This window comes from Aphelocoma coerulescens, chromosome 1A (assembly GCF_041296385.1).
Source record: "Aphelocoma coerulescens isolate FSJ_1873_10779 chromosome 1A, UR_Acoe_1.0, whole genome shotgun sequence".
Lineage (NCBI taxonomy): Eukaryota > Metazoa > Chordata > Aves > Passeriformes > Corvidae > Aphelocoma > Aphelocoma coerulescens.
The window spans coordinates 42869802-42881925 of NC_091014.1; positions in this window are offsets into that span (position 1 = coordinate 42869802).

A 12124-nucleotide genomic window follows, 5' to 3' on the forward strand; every position below is an offset into this window, starting at 1 on the left:
TTGGAGATAACTTAACTAGTTGATTTAATCAAATATGGAGAGCGTATGGAGAGCTGTTTCTTCTCAAGCCTCTGAATATCAATTGTTGGATTTTCATTTATTACCAATAAACCGGTTTCAGTTAACTACTTTTGACTTATTTTATTATACATGGTTACAGTGGTTTGGGTTTGATGGGATTTTTTGGTCAAAGTATTTTATACCTGTCAGTAAGTTATCATAGTTTGTGTTTTCAATTGCTTATATGTTCATGTGGTATAGAATGCAGAACTGATTAACTCTACAAGGTTTGTTGCACAGTGACTAAGTTTAGGCTTGCTTGTAAGAACTGGATGGGAACTCCAAATGTAATAAGGGTTCATGTTCATGTGATGTATGTCACATATTGAAACACTGAATTCTCATTTTCTCACAAAATAAAATACATGCTTGCAAACTGTGTTGTGAGCTATAACAGCCAGCAATGCCATTCTTAAAGTCTGTTAGAATATTTGACTGAACGAGTATACAAATGATAGGCATGCACTTTTCCTTTTTTAGGAGTATGAGTAGTCCTCTAGATTGTCATAATATGATAAAGCAATCTGTTATAGTTTTATACTTTCAAATACTTCTGTTTCCTAGAGAATTAAAAAAAAAAATAAATAAGGTTGCCATTTTGTTCTGGGATGATGTAAAATTAGATCTACATGTCACTGTTAACCCAACAATTTTTTCGCATAGACTCCTTCAGACCCATGTGTAAATGTTCTGTGGTGCAAGGAAATCTAAAGAAAGAGATGAAATACTATTTCAGCTGTTCATGGGTATCTAACTCATTACTTCTAGTCAATGCTTTGTCCATCAGCATTCAGGACAGAATATGTTCCTTGATTTCAAAGATTAACATTATTTTAATGTTTTCCACTTTGAGGGTATAAGTTGCTAATTGGATCTAAAAAAGGCTGTCTTTGGTATTTCCTTGTCTGTTTTCATAAGCCTCAACCCCCTGTAGACAGAGAAAGAGGTGGAGAGGGTAATGGGGCTTGAAACTTCAGTCAGTAAAGAACACAAATTATTGTATTGTGGCTGTTTTAAAAATGTACTTAAGTTAACATGTGATGTTATTCTGTAAAGTGCTTTTAATGCTAACATACACATGGAGCTATGGATTAAAAGCATTTATCTCCACTTCTGTGAATACTCGCATTCATTTTCAGCTAAAAAGATGGCTGATCTCATGGAAAACCTCCACTAAATAATTTTGCTTGTTTGAACCACTGTCCTGTTTTTATTGTCACTTGCTTTTGAAAAGTGCACCCTATTTCAGAAAAGATTTCTTTGCCTTTCTGGGGAATTATGGTCAGTGAAGGTTGCTTGACCTGACTATAGAAATGCTGTGGTTGTCAACAGGTTATAAAATGCCCGTAGATGTTTATCTTACCTAGTTAGTTTCCCAGTGTCTGATGTTAAATGTTCAGCTTGATTTCAGGGTCTGCAATATAGTGACTTCTAAACATCACTAACAAATACTAGAGCTTTTGTGATTTTACTTTTAACATCAAGGTTATGAGTTTTATAGGAAAAACTTTGTTATTTCAAAATGTCTGCCAATACACCTGGCAGTGTGTGTAGCCACTGTCACAGGTGTTAACCGGAAATCAAAATACAAAATCAAGCAATTCATAGTTTAACATATCTTGCAGATTGTGCCCTCTATTTGTCTAGAGTATCCATAATATATTGCACATCACCAGAACTGTAAATAAGGGATATTTCAGATTTTATGCTTCTTTCTGTATCTGCATCATCTATATCTGTAGCTACATCTCTATCTAAAATGTATCTGCTGTTTAAAAATTATCATACCTAATATCTTTTGCTTTCAAGGTGTTTCTGAATGAGAAATACCTCCCAGCCTAAATAAAACGGGTTGGCAACATTTTTTAAGGCATTTTATTTTGCAAAGATAAATGGTAGCTTTTTAATATACAGTTTACTGAATTACAAATTGGAGTGGCAATATTCACTGACAAGCCTTTGTGGGTTCATGATGTGCTTAGTCTGCTATTCAATTAGTTGATATTGCCATGCATAAGTTAAGTAATATACCCAACAGAAATAAAGGTATAAAGTATGCCAAAACAGGTTTCTGTTTTCATTACATAATATTGCAATGTGTAATAGGATGAGGTCTTATTATGGTATCCAACACATCTTTCTCAGAATTGCAGTATTCAGAGTACAGCATGTCTGACCAAATACCAAGGTGCAACTTCTGTTCAAGCTAGCAGAAAGACCTTTATTGCATTCAGGGATGAGGTGAAGTAACCAACGTGCCTTGGTGTTCATAGTCACATCTTACAGTACATGAGGTCAGAGGTAACACGGATGATACACGTGGTGGATATTTATTACATTTATTTTTCAAGCCCTACTCTGCAAGCAGTTCCATGCTTCTGTGTGTGTGTCTTTTGGGCATTTTCTTTTAGTTCTCTCTTTTTAATTTCCTTTTTTTCTTTTTTTCCCCCCCACTTTTCTTTGTCCCCTCTGCACCTACCCCCGATGCAGTAATTCTCATTTAGGACAAGAACATATTCTTAAAAGTAAGTTTCTCTGTCAGTCTGTTCTAATGTTGGAGTGGCTGTGAGTCAGTGACAGTCCAGCAAAACTTACATCACAGAATCCTGAAACTGTGTTCCTGGATGTGCTGCTGCCTTTGCAGTGCTTCAGACTTCTTCCAGGCTCACTAGCATCATCTCCTCGACCCTTTTTTCTGCTCCCTGAAGATCCTTTAACATGAAGGATGAGGAACTTCATATGAATAAGCTCTTTTAAAAAAAATTCCTTGTATGTATGAAGCTTGAGACTCAGGAATGTGTTCAAAGCATTCATTTGAAATAAAGAAGAAAACAACAAGGTTCATTTATGCATTGAAACCTTGATGGGTGTTACTCCCCAAAGCAAAGTGAAGAGCTTTCTAGGAGCTCTCCTGAACAGATCCCTGGACTGTCTTTTCCTGTGCAACTTACCCGAAGGTATGCGCAGTAGTTCTTTAAATCCTCTGTTGTTTGAACGGCGGCATTAGGAAAAGCACCTGCAGCAACGGAAAAAAAAAAAAAAAAAAAAAAACCCTCCCCAAAATGCATGGTCTGAATTTCTAATCTTAGAGAGGTGCTAAATGGTACTCAGATCACACACACCTGAATGACAAAAGACTGTGAGGAAATGTTTCTCACTGAATAACGGGCAGATTTACCTACTTACCTACTTCAGACCATGCTGACTCAAAAGATAATTGCTGAAATGCGTTTTGTGTTTCAACAGGTATGTAAATAGCCAATGTATAGCATAGACGTTGCTTTGGTGCAGAGTGACTTGGTGTTACATTTGACTTAGTAAATCATTGTCATTAATTATTAATAATCCTATTATTCGAGCAAGCATTCATTAAAGGCATGTCCACTATACCTAGTGTTTATATTTTTCAAAAACTTGCCACAAATGGCATCCAAATCTGGCCTCAGACACATGGCTGCAAAACTGCTTCTTGGTCTTCCATTACAACTGTTAAAGGCACTATGAGGAATGTATTGGATTAATATCTCCTTGATTTTAATTTCAGATTCTCATGATAATGGCAATATATGTTTATGAAGGTACAGTCTTTCCACGATAGGTACTGGAATTACTCCTGTTAGCATTGATGGAAGCCAGACTAATACTCTGTGATACTGTGCAATTTGAATATGCTTTTCTTTTGTCAGAAAAATACATATGAAAAGTAGCTATTACCACATGGCCCCAGAAAAGCAGGAACAGAACTCTTAATTTATTATAAAAGATTGAATAGCCTGATACTACATCTGAGATCCAAGCAGTTTTTACTTAGCTGTACTAGCTGGAGAAGAAAGCAACCAACCAAACCAACCCCCAGCAACTTGAGGGGTTTATGTTTTGTTTATTTCTTTCTACAGTCATAAGTGAAAAACAAATTGACTAATTTTATTTTTATAAGAGTTGTGTTTGGATATTAGTCTGTCAGTCACCTGCTGCAGTTTTTAGAGCCTGTGTGAGAAATGTATATCTATACATTCATATACACTTTCGTATATACTTTTGCATATACTTTTATATATCTATATCTATCTATCTATCTATAAGTGTACACAGAGATATGAGAGTGGGATGTCAACTGGTCATGGATGTAGCTGTGGTTAAGTGGGAATGGGACACCTCTTTCTTCTCACAAGAAGTCAGAAAAATATGCCAAGAGTAGGGAAGGAGACAGGTATGGCCTGCAAGTAACAGTGTACATAAACGAAAGTAGTGTTGGGTCTTGTGGAGAACTGCTTTCCTCGTTTTCAAAGTAGATGATGGACAGAAAAATGCTGACCACATGCTCTTGGCTGCATCCTGAGGGCACTTTCTGGGTGCCAAGTTGTGCTGAAGGTTCGTTAGCAATAAAATACCTATTGGATAGATGTTTGGGAAGTTCCATGATGCCAAATGAACAGGGACTGGGTTTCCAAAGGGATTTGTAGTGGAAATATTATGTAACTGCCCCAGACTGACCATCTTTACAAGGACTGGAAGTTTAAATTAATGACACTATGAGCTATACTGTTATTTGCAGACCATTTAGACAATTGGATTGTCCTTTATGAGCACTTCCTCCATTATATTGGTGACAGATGCTGACACAACAGGTTAGTACATACCTAACTAGCTGCCAAGGTCTAGCATTTGTTCTTCCCCTGATCTTCATTCGAATGTTAAACAGATTTGTTTGGAGTTAGTAACCTTTTCTTAGTTTCTTGGTTGACTGATTGCTACTTATATAAAGCTTTTTTTTTTTTTTTTCATAAAACATTAAATAAGCTAGATACCTAGGAAGATGTAAAATTACTTCTGACTGATGTGCAATTGATAGCTCTTTAACAAAAAAGCAGGTAAGAGCATTTTATGTTGGTAACAACAAATGCTGATTTCACAAAGTTAAGAAGTGATAAAAACCAGGTTTGTTAATAGCTAAGGTTCTAAGAAGTCTTCTTTATTCCTAACTTATTCATTTATTAAATGACGCTTATGCAAAGAAACCAGAGGTTTGCTTTTTTTTTTTTTTTTTTTTTTTTTTTTTTTTTTTTTAAGGAGGCAGTACTTCAGTCCTGAATGCAAATAAGCAAATAAGCACCACCTGGTAGCTGAGCCACAGCCAAGTTGTTCCACATATATCCTGAGATGGAAGGCAGCTTTTTAGGAGAGAGTGCTATAACTACTTAAATTCTAATAAAGGATAAATGCCTCTATTTCAAATTGGCTCAACTTTCTGTGCTTGTGAGCCATGGTCTGAAGAAAAGGAACGTACAAAAATAAAATGGGCGGTATATTCCTGCTACATTCCGATCATGAGATGATAGCTGTCCTGTCCAAATAGTGTGGGTTCTGTCACCATTACCAGGTAGGGGAGGTTCGAGGAGTTATTCATTGCAAGAACACAAGTCAGCCGTAAGCTTGGCTCGTTTGTCTAATGCGTTGCTATTCATGCGAGTGAATACAGTTCTCCGGCAATTTTGCTTTAAACGACGATGTCCTTTACATGAAAAAATGATTGCTGCGGGATTTAAAAGGCACGGCTAGGCGAGAAGAGAATAAAAACATCGGCCTGGCAGTCTCAAGAAGTGGCAGGTTCTGGTGTCTCTTTCTCTTCCCCCGCAGTTCACTCTCCGTTTGCAGGTTCTGTGAGAGGTGCGGCTGCGGCCGGTGCCAGCTCGGAGCCGCTGCGTGCGCCCCGCTCCGGAGCGACACCGAGGGGCTGTGCCCGGCAAGCCGGCACGGACCCTGGCTTCCATTCCACGAGCGACAGCTTCATTCTCCAGTGCGGGTCCAGCCCCGTGGACTTCTGTGAGACATTTGACCGAAAATAAAATAAATTTTTAAAAAATATTCAAACAAAACAAAACCAAAGAGCTGTATTTTACATATCTCCTCCATGTTTATGCCGTTTTCACTCGCATTTAATTGCAGGTAATGACTCGGGAAGTTGTTGCCTTCATGTATTGTGCAAGTCTGGCCGTGTGCCGGGTTAAGCTCAGAGCCTCGGCCAGGACGATGTGGGAAGGATTTGTCCCTGCTCGGGGGAGATGCACTGGCTGTGGTGGCAAATGGTCGAAGGGGGGGGACCTGCTTTCACCTGGCGGCACCTCCTGCCCTGCGAACAGGAGGCGAGGCAAGGATTGAAGCTTACACAGTTCTGCTTTACCTGAATACTTGATAACATTAAACATTTTGTGCTTTGCCACAGCACAAATGCAAACACAAATAAGAGAATTTCCTGCAGGATCATGTCGTCTCCTCACCTCTCATCGCTGCCCGATACCCTCTAGAAAGAGCCAGCTCACAAACGGACTAGAAAAAAATGTATTTCATGGTGGCATATGACAGGTATGGGTTTTGTCAGGAAAAGTGAAATATTTCGAGGCAATTTGTAATATAGTGGATTAATTTGGATTGCCCAGGGTAGAAACAAAAAGAAGACTGTCTCTAACCAAAAGCTGGGGGCTGGCTTTATTTGCCAATATCAATATTTGTGTGGAAAGCTTAAAATATGTTGTTTTTCCAAGCACTGAAGTTTTAAAAGGGGGGGGAGGGGGAAGGAAAGGAGGAGAAGGGGGGACGTGGATGAAATATTAGCAGCATATCGGTTAACCACTAAGTTCTTTTTTGTATCCATCTAGCCGTTTCTGGTAAGAAGGGCAGAGAGTCTAAAGGCTCGGGGATAGATGCTCCTTAATGCAGGCTAGCGTTTCAAAAGATACAGGCAGCTCTCAGCAAATGACAAAATAAGGCTGAGACTGTACAGAGGCGGTGCTGAAAGACCGGAATAAAATTGCTCTGTGGCTTTCAGCATCGCTGAATTACACACTTTTAATCGCATCTAGCACACATCGCATTGGGGGGAAAAAAATGCAAAAAAAAAGCAAGGGTTCTTTCAAACGAGGTAGCCTTGAAAACCGGCAGTCCTTGTCAAAGCAGCTCAATGCATCCATTTGTTAGTACCTCCAACTTGAACAGGGATCTATTTCTTAGACCCTGCCCCTTCTGTCTCACACCTTCCTTTACCTTCGTGCTTAGAAACCACAATGTCGACCCATATTTCATGCCTTAGAAGAAATCAATTCATCTGAGATGACAAGGCAGTCCCCCCACACGCACTCTCCAGGCCTCTCGATACATCCAGAGCCTCGGGTCGCTCCGGTAATGTAGCCCTTATATTTTCGGAATTGTCCCAGTCGCAATCAAACTGCCATCAGGGAAGACTGGGTAACTTGCAAAGGAAGGCTCTGCTTTTAGTTTGCTCTCTTGCAGAGGTGCGCTAAAGTTCAGTGCCCTACAGCCCAGCATTGTTTCGCGACAGGAGAGAAAAAGGGGCAATTTAGACAGAATTGTTCACTTAAAACTCTTTATCAGCTCCTCTGGGGGACTGCCTGCTCCTTTGAAATATATTACAGGCGTAAGGGCGGGAGGAGAAGCAAATATTCACCCGTAACTGACTGCAAAACCTGATAGCGAGCTTTTTCACTTCTAAATTTTTCTTATAAGGCGTCTGTTTCTGTGATATGAAGAACGGCGTTTGTCTTTTGCCTTGCGAATATAATTTGTTGGAAAGCTTGGCAGAGGGGGAGGGGGCGAGGATTTGGCTTCTGAGGAGGCTCTCCGGCTGCAAGAGCCCGGCTCGGCCAAAGCTGCCAGAAGCTTTGTCCCCCGGTATGGGCGGAGGGACAGCCGCCTCCTCCGGGGCTGCAGACAGAGCAGCTCTGTGCTTGCCTTACCTAAAATCCCGAGTAGAAAGTCAGATCCCACTCTTAGTCGAAGTGCGGCGAGGGAGGAGTGGAGAGGAATAAATACGTATATTGGACCTGAGAAGCATCTTCAGGAGCAAATATCTTCTTTCTAGTGGTGCAAAACTGCGCCGGGCTTTGAGTCCCACGACCCAACTTTCAAATCCTTTCTAAACTTGATAAAGGGCTACAATAGCAGTCCGATGAAGCACAGATTAAATTCGTGTAGAATTTGTTTTTATAGCACATATGTAAGTAGGGTTCATTATAATTTGAACTAGATCAAGATAAGAGATTAATGCTTTTGTAGAGCATCTCTGCTGAGATTTCCTATGGGGCTAAGATTAAATCAACACACTAAATATTATCTCATTCCATTTTGTGTTTAAAAAAAATTGGTTTAAGAGTCACTACCTCTTGTAAGAAGAAAATTGTCGGGTTTGTCCAGCCCTGACAGCAATCCTGCTTTCCTAACGGGGCAACTTTCCCATTCACCAAATTTCTTACCTGCCCCCTGGGTATGCCTTTGAGGCACGTGGAATCTTCATTTTATCTGTGCAGGTGTCATACAGGAAATCTCCCAAACAGCTGAGGCACTGTCAAAGCACCAAACTGCAGGAACCGTGAAATGGTTGCTGTCGTTACGTTCGGGCTGTTTTGTGGACTAGACCTGGAAACGTCTGAACCTCGAGCCTGGCTGGGAAAGCGGGAAAGGCTCCAGGCTCGGGCCCAGCCTAATGAGAGCTGACACCACTTTCCCTGTGCGAGGTGAGCGGAGCTCAATAGGCTCGTCCGCTGCCCACGCAGAATTAACATTAAATTACCGAGTAGAAGTGTAGTCGACTTGCTCCTACACTTTCACTGATCTCTGAAACTACAGATCCCAGGTTTCTGGTAAAGTCACTCCAAACAGTGTCAATTAAACATTTCCTCTCCGAACGGAAAATCTTAAAGTTATCCACGTACACCAGAACCGATTTGTTTTTGTTTGCTCAGGTGAACAAAACCTGCCTGTTAGGAAGAAAGTTCGTTAAAGGGGGATTGGATCGAGACCTTTTGCAGCCTGGCTGTGGAAATCCGGAACACAATCTTTATTTTCAGGGATTAAAATAGTGATGCTTCACATACCTAAAGAAAAAAAAAAAAAAAAAAAGGAAACATAATAGTCCCCAAAACTCAGTTTATTTCAACGTTCATTGAGAGGCAATGCACTTCTTTTTGCTGGCAATAAGAATATTTCACATGATTCTTCTCACAAGCAGGATGTCTGGAAAATTATTACTCAGCCAAGCTAGCTTTTGGATCTGTAATTTGTAATTTGCCACGTTCCACTGGGAGGGAGATATGGAGTGAGTCGTAGAGTGTCTTTTTACACCTTTTTTCGCCTCCGCAGGTCAGGTCAGTTCCCAGGACCGAGTGGCAGAGACCGAGAGTCTGGTTTCTCAGAGGGTCTCTCTGGAGCCTGCGCCCATTTCATGCAGTAAAATCTCCGTGTCTGTAATTGAAATGAGCTGCTAGGTAAAGCCTCAGCAAAGAAAACAGAAGGCTTGTGGAAATACTGAACCATTCGAGCACCTGTTTTTCGAGATAGACAGTTCTCTTCGTGTTTCACGCACCCGATCCCCGACCCGAGGCGGTTATTGGGGTGCTGGATCCCATTCAAGACAATTTATTGCTTCCCTTCTTCCCCTATAACCATCCCTCAGACGCCCCTCACTGAGGGGCACTCCTCCCGCGGCAGCACCCAGCCCTTATCTTCATTGCTTCACCTTCCATTTACCAGACAACTGGCATGTTCGTATGTGGAAGGAATTGAATAGTACCCCCAAAATTCGTTTAGCCGAGTCTCAGGTAGCGTGAATTTCCTCCCATTCAATCCTTAAATAAATTTCGTGTTGTAACTTTTCTGGAGGAAAGAGAAGTGTTGGTGTAAAACAGATTAAAAGATAAAAATCTTCTATCTGTCTTGACACCCATAGTTAAAACCCGGTATTAGAAATGGGGAGGAGGGACGGGAGGGGATGGGGATTCCAGGACATTTGAAAGGGAGATCATCGCCCGTATTGCTGCCGTTCTCACTTTATTTAAACAGACGCAAGGGTGTGAGAAGGTCCCTCCAACACGCAGTAGCCCTGTTTCGGCTGGAAACTGCCATGCCGAGCAGCAGCGGCTGCGGACCCAGAAACGGAGCGTACGGGTCCAGCACCGCAGTCCCTCATTTCTCTTCCTAAATTCTTTGACTGTTCGGCAGCGAGACGTTTGAAATTTATGCGGGAGCCTCTTTCCTACGCTTGGTCTGTAACTTCTGATCTCAGGAAGGGAAGGAATGCGAGGACGGCGCGGGTAAGGCAGCCAGCCGTCCCCGCAGGAGAGCCCAGCGGTACCGCGGAGCGTCCCGCGGTGTGCGCGCCCGGCTCGTCCCAATGGACAGGCTTCTCCCAAGGAGCTCCTATGCACTGCAGGGGCGAGCTCCTTCACACCACCTCTGGTCACGAAACGTCTCTCCATCACACATAACACCCTCTCACAGAAGGTTTAGGAGATACTCCATCTCTGGAAACACAGCGGCACATCTGCACGCAGCTCTTAATAACGGGGCTGCCTGGCGGAGGGAGTAGGTCCCTGAAGAAAGATGCTTTTCAAAGCTGTCTCACCTCAGCACAGAATTTTTTTCCCTTTGCCGCCTTCTCCCCCGGGATCTGTCCAACCCCTCTCAAATGGTTTTAGCCCGCTGAAGTCAACTTTCTGTTTTCAAGCTTTTAAGGAGAACGTGGCGCCAATTCTCCCCTAGGTTACATCTCTCCTTCCCTTTGAAGTCCTCTGGGTTGCACAGAGGTAAATGAGAGCAGAATTTGGTCCCTGGAGCTAACAGTGATGTGGAATCACTCTGATTTTTATTTATTTATTTATTTATTTATTTATTTATTTATTTATTATTTCCTGTTGAGGAAGGACGGATTTTAAGACCCAGTCATAGTTGCTATCGCGCTCTGTATTTAATACTCAGATACTGTAGGCGCATATACATAAATGTCTGCCCTAATCTCGGCGGGGAGTGCTTCGCAAAGACGGGGCTGTAAGGGAGAGGAGTCCCCGTTGGGGAGAAGAAGCTGCAGGAGGGTCGTGTTTTCTCAGCGGAGCAGGGGTGAAGAACACAGAGGACGCTGCAGCCCGTCCCTAGCTCAGTCCCCGGACGAGGCCGGCGCTTCCACGGCCCCGCGGGTCAGCAGCCGCCGCCGCCGCCGGGGTGGTCCGATCCTCCCGGGAGGGAAAGGGTGGAGGGGCTGCCGGGGTGCGGAGCAGCTCGGTGGGGAGCGAGCGCTGCCGCCGCCGAGGCGGCTCCTCGCCGCCAGCGGGCCACGCGCATCCCCGCGACAAGCACCCGCGCTCCCTCCGGCCTCCCTAGAAATAGCCCTGCTGCTGCTGGCAGCTCTTGGGGGATTTACGGTCATAGGAGATGCTCCTTGTCCTCGGCTTTCCTGGAGTTTAATAGTTGTCTTTAAAGAGGGACATTTATTGGGATAAAAGTGGATTGCAAGCTGCAAAAATGTTGCATGTGTCTTTCATTTAAAAGACATCCAGAGCTCCATTTTTCCCTCTCTCTCCCTCTCTCTCCCTCTCTCTCTCTCTCTCTGTTACTCTCTGTCTCTCCCCTCGACCCCCCTTTTTTTTTCCCTTCCCCAAGGCATTTAGTGCTTTTAACGCACAGTTATAAACACGCTGCCGAAGTGCCAGCACACGGAGATGAGGGGGCAGGGAGAGGATCTATTTCCCCGGGTCCGGAGCAGGCGTTGTTCCAGAAGGTGCAAGGAGGAAACGTGTCGTTTTTCATGTGAAATCCGGGGAGGGGAACTGCCCGTGGAGCGGCCCCTGGGGCAGGGTCCAGCCTCTCCCGGGGCAGGCAGCTGGCCTCTGCCTCACCTGGCCGCGCACCGCGGGCACCGCTGGTACTCCGCGCCCCTTCCGTTCCTGTTCTCTCGGGGGCTTACGGAAACCGCTTCCACCTCTCACTCCCCACCAAAGGGACACCCCCATACCATAAAAAAACCCGTGGCACCCCAAGCCCCCGAGCACCACCTCTGCGCTCTGCCACGACGGGGCTTCGCGCCTCCCGCAGCCCCAGCTCGGTGATGGCGGCAGGTAACGCCGGGAACAGGGACGAAGATGTGGGGGTAGCAGCCCGGCCCTGACAGATGACAGGGAAGGGCAGATGGTGCATGTGGCGGATGGTGCCCACAGCTACTCGACAGTGGTAGCTGGAAAAAAGCATCCCTCAGCTACCCCTTTCTCCGGGAAAATATCAG